Source organism: Dipteris shenzhenensis, chromosome 23, assembly GCF_047967505.1.
Source record: "Dipteris shenzhenensis isolate YYH24624 ecotype China chromosome 23, Dip_SZ_1.0, whole genome shotgun sequence".
Classification (NCBI taxonomy): domain Eukaryota; kingdom Viridiplantae; phylum Streptophyta; class Polypodiopsida; order Gleicheniales; family Dipteridaceae; genus Dipteris; species Dipteris shenzhenensis.
In genome coordinates this window covers 12,255,748-12,263,875 of record NC_141618.1, presented here as the reverse complement: position 1 = coordinate 12,263,875, position 8,128 = coordinate 12,255,748, and positions in this window count along the sequence as shown.

Sequence of the window (8,128 nt, the reverse complement as noted above, 5' to 3'; positions counted from 1 at the left end):
TGACTCATTGACATATATTGCAAATGAGAAACGATACGATTATAGGTCACCAACTTCCTTGAGACTTGGAAATGAGAGAGACAATGACAACATTTTGGCACCGTTTCCAAGGAGGTTGGCACCTAAAGCAAAAGCGAAACATGTGTTTACATGTCTAAGGAAGCACGCCCTTCAAAAAGCCATCCCAGATACATCCCTCAAGACAAAGGAGTGCCAAAATGCTTCTAATTTGTGCAAAATTATGAGATTTTCATCTTAAATAACGGCGACTTGCATAAGCACATTAACCCAGTAATCAAACAAGGTTAACCCTCTAATCCCTCACACCCTATAAAAGCAACACCCCTCCCCCTCATTTCTTTCTTCTCACTTTTGCAAGCCACTCCCCTCTCCTCCACCCTCCATAATTTCAGTCATCTCCACCACCTCCACCACCACTAGTCTTTCAGTCCATCTCCACCTCCCACTTTCTGTCAACCATAACCACCATTAATCCCATTGACCTTCTCGCCTCCACTTGCTCTTTCCATCCACCATTGCCTCCACTTTCCATCCACCATATCCTCCTTTTTCCATACACCATCTCCACCACCACCATCACCATTTTTTCTGTTGACCTTCTCCCCTCCACCTCCACTTTTCGTTCACCATCTCCTCCATTTTTCGTCCACCATCTCTACCCCCTCTACCACCACTTTTTCTATTGTTGTCCACCCTCCAGTCCCAATTTCCTTTCAATGACCTCCTCCACCATACCGTCAAACTCTCAAGGTATACTTTTCCCTCTTTTCTCCCCTCTTTTCCATCACCTCCATCTCCTTGCCATTGCTCCCCTCTCTCATTCCATCGGTCCCCCTCTCACCTTTTCGTCAATTCTCTAACTCCATCTACCCCTTCCCATCCTCCCTCCCTCCTTTTTTCTCCATCTCTCACAACCACCCTCCACCTCCCATCCATTCCACCTCCACTCCCTCTTTTATCTTTCTCCCATCTTCCATTGTCTGCCCCCCTCCCCCTCTCATTACCTCCTTTTCCCCACTCTCTAACACACTCTCTCTCACCCCCCCCTCCCCACTCTCTAATACACACACTCTCTCTCTAACTCCACCCCTCACCACTCTCTAACACTCTCTCTCTTTATACCCCCTCACCCCACTCATGCCCATACCCTATGTTGTCCTGTCTGGGTGTCCACCATCCCTTGGTGCTATTGCCACTCGTGCCTCATCGTATTAGGCACTTTGCTGTAAGGGGGGTTGTGCTAGTAGCGCGACCATGCACCGTCATACATGCCTCTCATAGCACCGTTAGTCACAGCTTGTGTGTTCGTTGTCATTGACCAGGCCTCCTTGCCACTCATGCCCTATTGCAAAGGGTGCTGAGAGTGCTCTCAATGGAATCAAAATGGAAGAGGGTGAGAGAGAGGGAGAACCAGAAGAGAACCACACAAGTTTTGGGTGGGTGCAGATAACCCTAATCTTCTATGGCATCCATATATATATGTGTGTGTGTGTGTGTGTGTGTGTGTGTGTGTGTGTTTGAGTATTGTACATAACCGGGATTAAGGCACAGAGGCCTTTAACCCCCACAGCCTCCCACTTAAAGGCCAATGTGACTTTAAAAGAGAACAACCAGTGGACATACATCTAATGCCCATCAATACACAGCAATACTCAAATTGTTGACTAGGTAGACTCTTCGTCAGCATATCTACAGAGTTATCATCTGTATGAACCTTGACAAGCTCTATGCGCTTGTCCTCAAGTACCTCCCTGATGAAATGGTACCTAATCTCAATATGTTTGGTCTTTGCATGTAACACCGAATTCCATGCTAGCTGAATAGCACTCATGGAATCACTATACAATGTCGGTACACCTATATGAATCCAAATCTCCCACTAGTCGATCAAGCCATATAGCCTCCTTGCAACCCTCTGTGACTGCAACATACTCAGCCTCTGTGGTAAACAAAGCAACATACTTCTATGCGTGAGACATCCATGACACTGCACAACTTGCAAAGGTGAACACATAACTAGAAGTGGATCTCCTGCTATCCACATGCCCTGCATAGTCTAAATCTATGTACCCAAGTACACGCATCTCTCCTCTACCAAAGAAGATACACATCTCCTTAGTACCCTTCATGTGCCTCTCATGGTGTACTTTCCTCTCTTGGATTAGCCATATATCGGCTAAACAACTCCCACAACAAAGGCAATGTCCGATCTAGTAGCTATCATAGCATACATAAGACTCCCAACCGTTGATGCATAAGAAACCTTGGCCATCATGGCCCTCTCCTCATCTAATTTGGGACTATCTGCCTGACTAAGTTTCACATATGGAGGCAATGGAGTACTTACTACCTTCCCCCTTCCATATTGAAACGTCGCAACACTTTTGTAATATACTCCTTCTGTAAAAGCTAAAGGAGTTTCCTACTGCAGTCACGTGTGATGTGCATACCAACCAGCAGGTTCCAAATCCTTCATGTCAAACACCTCATGCAACTTGGTCTTCAATGCACCCAGCTCATAAATGTTCTTTCTGGCCAATAGCATATCATCCACATAAAGTGCCAGGAGTATTGGGCTATTATCCTTAGATCTTTTAGTGTAGTGGCAGTGATCAATCTGACTTCTTCAAAAACCCCGAGACCAAATGAAAGCATGAAAATTCTGATACCATTCTCTAGGCACTTGCTTAATGCCATAGATACTCTTTTTTTAGCTTGCAAACCAAATGGTTTTTGCCCTTTTCTTCGAAGCCTTCCGGCTGTACCATGTAAATTTCCTCATGCAGATCCCCATGCAAGAAAGTTGTCTTGACATCCATCTGCATAAGCTCCATATCCTCTACTGCCACAAGTCCAAGTACATATCTAAGTGTGGTCATCTTCACAACCGGAGAGAAGATCTCATCAAATTCCACACCCTTCTCTTGCTTGAACCCTTTAGATACCAAAAGGGCCTTGTACTTAGGCACATAATGACCTGTGATCTTCATCTTGTAGACCCATTTACATGGCAATGTTTTCTTTCCATGTGGCAAAGAAACCAAGTCCCAAATATTACTCTTCATGAGTGAACTCATCTTTGATTGCATAGCATACTGCCACTTGCGATGATCCTTGCACATCATAGCCTCTCTATAGCAAGAAGGCTCCTTGTTGCAATCAGTAAGCAAACATAATCCGCCCTTGGAACAACTCTATTAGGTGGTCTAGACATTCTAGTTGATCTTTTCAAGGGAGTTTTAGCTTGTTGTCCCACCTGCATATCATCCTCATTGAGCTCATTATTTCCATCAATAGATGATCCATCATCTGACCTTGATTGTGTACATATGGGACTACCTGGGGACACCATTTCTTGCACATTTGGTGCATGGATAGCTTGCTATCTATGAACATATGCAAGTGATTCAAATCTTGGAAAGTCTCCTCATTTCCACATCCCTTGCGGGTGATTTCTGCATCTTCTTATTTTGCATACCTATCTTTATTGCTGGGAAGGTGGGTTTTCTTTATCATAGAGATGGGTTTCTTAATGGGTACTCATATCCATGAGGACATTGATACATTGGTTAGTCATTTTTTTGAATAGTCGAGGTCATACACTCACTTTAGCTAATTTAATGAAAACCTTCAACTCGTGTCGAACCTTAAGGCTTGCCCATTTTTCATGACAAGGTTTTGGACTTCAAAGGATTTATTGATGGCTACTTATGCAAAGGCCAAAATTCTTGGACATTTGAAGCCATTGTGTGGTTTGGATTTTGTTGCTATATGATGTTCTGGTAGTGCAGAGAATTGGATGCCCAAGGATGATGGCAACAACTATGGAAAACAGACGCTCTTGGAAAACCTTTATTGCAAATTGGGAATCCGATGGTGCTTCCAATGTGTGAATACAAGCAGCTAGTATGAAGAACTATATAAACTATTGGGACACTAACACATTGAGAAAGATTCAATATACCCTTATTCTATAGACATACTGCTAATGATACAATATTGGCGAATCATGATTGAGGCATTGTCAGAACTAGTTGTGCAAATCCAAAGTACATGTAAACACTTTTGGTCACATAAAACTTGCAATACGATAAAACACCAATGCCAATAAAGACGAAGGATTCATGGGCTTAAGGATGCTAGTGGACCACTTTTGTGGTCCACGATGTAACAAGTCCAAAGAAACATTTGAACCACTAGTAGATGTGAAAAAGGGTGACTTTGCCCTTGTGAGGCCGAGGAAAATATATTAATGTTAGACATTGAAGCCAACACTGTTTTGGAACAATAAATAAGGTATTCACATTAAAAAACGCAATTCTCCTATCCCAGAGGACCTCCACTGTTTCCTCTCCTACACCCCTCAAGGGTAGATCAGGGACATCGATGGCTTTAGCTATTTGACAGTTGTCCCCTGTAGCCCCTTTCGAGGGATCATCACTTGGGAGTACCCATTGTAGGTCCAGAAAGAGTAGTAAGGGTCAAGGCTGCTGTGGTGGCATGGGAGATCTACACGAGTATACCCACCGCTCTAGGTCTCCCCTATATCATGAGACGCAGTACTAGTCTAGTCCCTTGCCCTCTCCATTCACAGGCCGCAGCACCCTAGAGACCACTTGCTCCCCTACTCCTCGCTCTTTAAGCGCTCGCTCCACCCCTCGCTCTAGCTCTGCTACTCCATTCCCCTACGCATCCTTCAAACTTTGTTTTGTCCGAGGACCTATCCTACAGAGTGAACAGCGTTGGGAAAGTTATACAAGATGATGACGGGAAGAAGGTCACAAGATACATGAGGAGGTTGATGAGCACCCACTTCCCCAAGGATATATTCAAACCTTGGAAACAATAGGACAATAGAGCCAAGGAGGCAGTCATAGATGCCCTCAAGAGACAATTTACAAACCCTAAAGGGTATGAGTTTGATCAAAATACCATGCTTACATGCATGGGGGAGCTCCTTAAGTCTTATAGATATGACTTAAGGGAGGCTGCTAAGGAGGGTAAGCACAAGCCAAGGTGGGTGGACCTGAAAGACTGGAAGAGAGTGAAGAAGGAGCACAAGGAGAATCTAAATGCATTTGAGGCTCAACAGAGGGCAGCGAGGATACGCCTGGAGACCATAGGTCCTTCGCATCTCGGGAGCAATGGAAGACTAGGCAATGAAACATGGGTGGTAAGTATATATTTATCTTCTACAACATATCTAATATGTTTAGTTGTTCAAATGTTTTGTCATTCATATCTAACTAATTGAATTTGGAGCCATAGGAATCTGTGATTGAAAGGCCTCTAGACGGCGAGGAGTATAGAAGGGCATTCAGGATTGGAGCCAAGCCTTGGTTTTAGGAGAAGGAGAAAGAAGGGGTCCACATCGATTGGGAAAGGGTGGCGGCGCATCATGTGAGTATACCCTATTCCTCTTCGTTATCATTTGACTATCACCGTTGTCTTACAATTAATGCTCTTAGTTTTTCTAACCTGTTTCATTCTTAGGGAGGCACGTTTGACTTATTCGGAGATCTAGATAGAGAGACTGGATCTGAAGAAGAAGTGATTGGGCTCGCAGAAGAGGAGGGCGAGGGATCAGGCACATGCAAAGAGACTGAGGGTGAGGAGGGCAAGGGGGACGAGGAGGGCTAGGCGGACAAGGAGGAGCAATAGTACGATAGGACATTTAGTCGTTTAGTATTTCGGCACTTCTGCCCTTTTGTAGCGCATTACTTCAATGGATTTGCCATTTTAGAGTTTGGCACTTTTGCCATTTTGTAGCGCATTAGCGCATTACTTCGGCGGATTTGCCATTTTGGAGTTTGGCACTTTTGCCATTTTGTAGCGCATTACTCCGGCAAGTTTTCCATTACTTGGTAGACCTTCTTTGCAAAATTGTAACATGTATGCCTCATTTGCAACATTTAATCATCATGATTCTGATGAAAAAAAAAATGTGGGGCAGGATGGGATTGAAACAAGCCCTAAGGCTGCCCCATAATTTTTTTTCCGTGCAAAAACATCGGTATATAGCAACGCCTGTACCTGACACAACAATGTCGCTATATACTGACGACTACATCATCTCCTACACTGACACTGGTAGCCATAAGTTACCTATGGTGATACTGACTCCTGCACCAACAGTTTCTTTGTGACGTCCATAATGACGGTCATTTCAACACTTTCCACTTGTTAAACAAAAAAAATTTCTTCGTATTTAGCGTCGATATCGATGTCGAAAAGCAACCTGTGTCTCATAGTGATTCTCTCAAAAAGGAAAAATTAATGGAATAGATAAATATATAAATCATTCCCAAAATTAACAAAACAATAGATACATTCTCAAAATTTCCAAAACCAAAGAGCCCCATTAACAAAACAAGAGATTTTCAAATTTAAATGCAATATTAATTACAGCAATAAATCAAGGCTTCCATAGTTCTTTATTTCATTTAGTGATATTCCGAAATTGATATATGTGTAAATATAGACATAAATATAAATTGATGAATAAATGTAAATTAATTTATTTTGTATAATGCATTCATATTTATACATATATATATTTAATTGTATTTGTATTTGTAATTATATTTATTTATTTATAATTATGCAAAAGTTAGAATTAGTATAAACACTTGAGTTTTCCAAATTTTTGTATTAATGAAAGGTTGAAGATCCTCCAATTCATTTTTTCTGTTAGGAAGGATTTTTGAGATCCACTTTTTCAATTAGAAAGGATTTTTGGCTCTATCCAAACAAGAGTTAAAGTAAAAAATTGAAGAAATGTGTGTTTCTTATAATCAACCATTAAATTAATATAAAAGAAGTCCATCAAGGATATTAGGAATGCATACTGAGCACATTACAAGACCTTGGATAATACTTGAGTTATCACCCTTATCCATCTCATGCTTGAAAAATCATATCATGTGAAGGGAATATATGTTGGTCTCAAGGAACTTGAAGTCATACAATATTTTGTATAATTGTAAATCTTGAGGTTGCGAACAATTTCTTATCCTCCAAAGTGATTGCATTTGGATTGGGCACAGAATTTGAAGGGATCACATTGATCATCACATGTAAAACAAAAGAATTTCTATGAGCAACAAATAATGCTTAGAAGTCACATCAAGCTTACGGCCTACGGTAAAGTTTTGCAACTTTTTAATAAGAAAGAATTTGCCTTGTTTAGTTTTTCTTTTTCTATTTTTAAATGCTACTTCATGAAAGTTTAAGGCAAATCTGATTATCCCAATCTCTTAAGAAAATTACTTTTTCCTTTTCTTGTGCACTTAACAAGGTTGTAATGAGATTTTCGAAACTTTAATTTGATAGTGAGAAGCAATATGCCCTACATACACATCACTATAACATAGTTGTCATAAAAATAGACTAAGTTTGTTCAAATGATGTTTCCCACATACTAAGAGGAATGTCTTTAAGCAGGAAGTAGAATAAAGGGGGGTGGACTCATGTGAAGAAAAGGAGGTAAGGGGAATGAATCTTATGGGAATAATGGAGGGCAAATTTAAGAACTAAAAGATGGAATATACATGGCAAGGCTTAACGAGCATCTTCCAGGGGGGTGGACTCATGTGAAGAAAAGGAGGTAAGGGGAATGAATCTTATGGGAATAATGGAGGGCAAATTTAAGAACTAAAAGATGGAATATACATGGCAAGGCTTAACGAGCATCTTCTTTTGGAATGCAAATGCAACGGTTGACAAGGCATATAGCATAAAGTAGGCTGCCTAGGAAAAGCCAGCATTATTTCCCTACACACAGAATCGGCAATAAACATCGGATCCGTGGAATTTGACGCAATGGGAGACAACCAAGACCACAATAGGCCGTTAACAAGCGGATCAGCGCACTTTCGAAATTATTTGCGAAATCATCCAGTTTGCAGTGATTACTACAGAATCACATGTACGAGAGGCACACTTGATTTCCTCCAGCAACATTGATTACTTGCAGAGATGAGGATTTTGCTATTAAGCTCAAATTTCAATGTTTCTAGCACAGAGAATATTTGTTGTGCGCGCGAATTTACATTCTCGCTGTCAACAGCCAGAACTCGGAATCAGGAACAATATCTCGACACGCTAT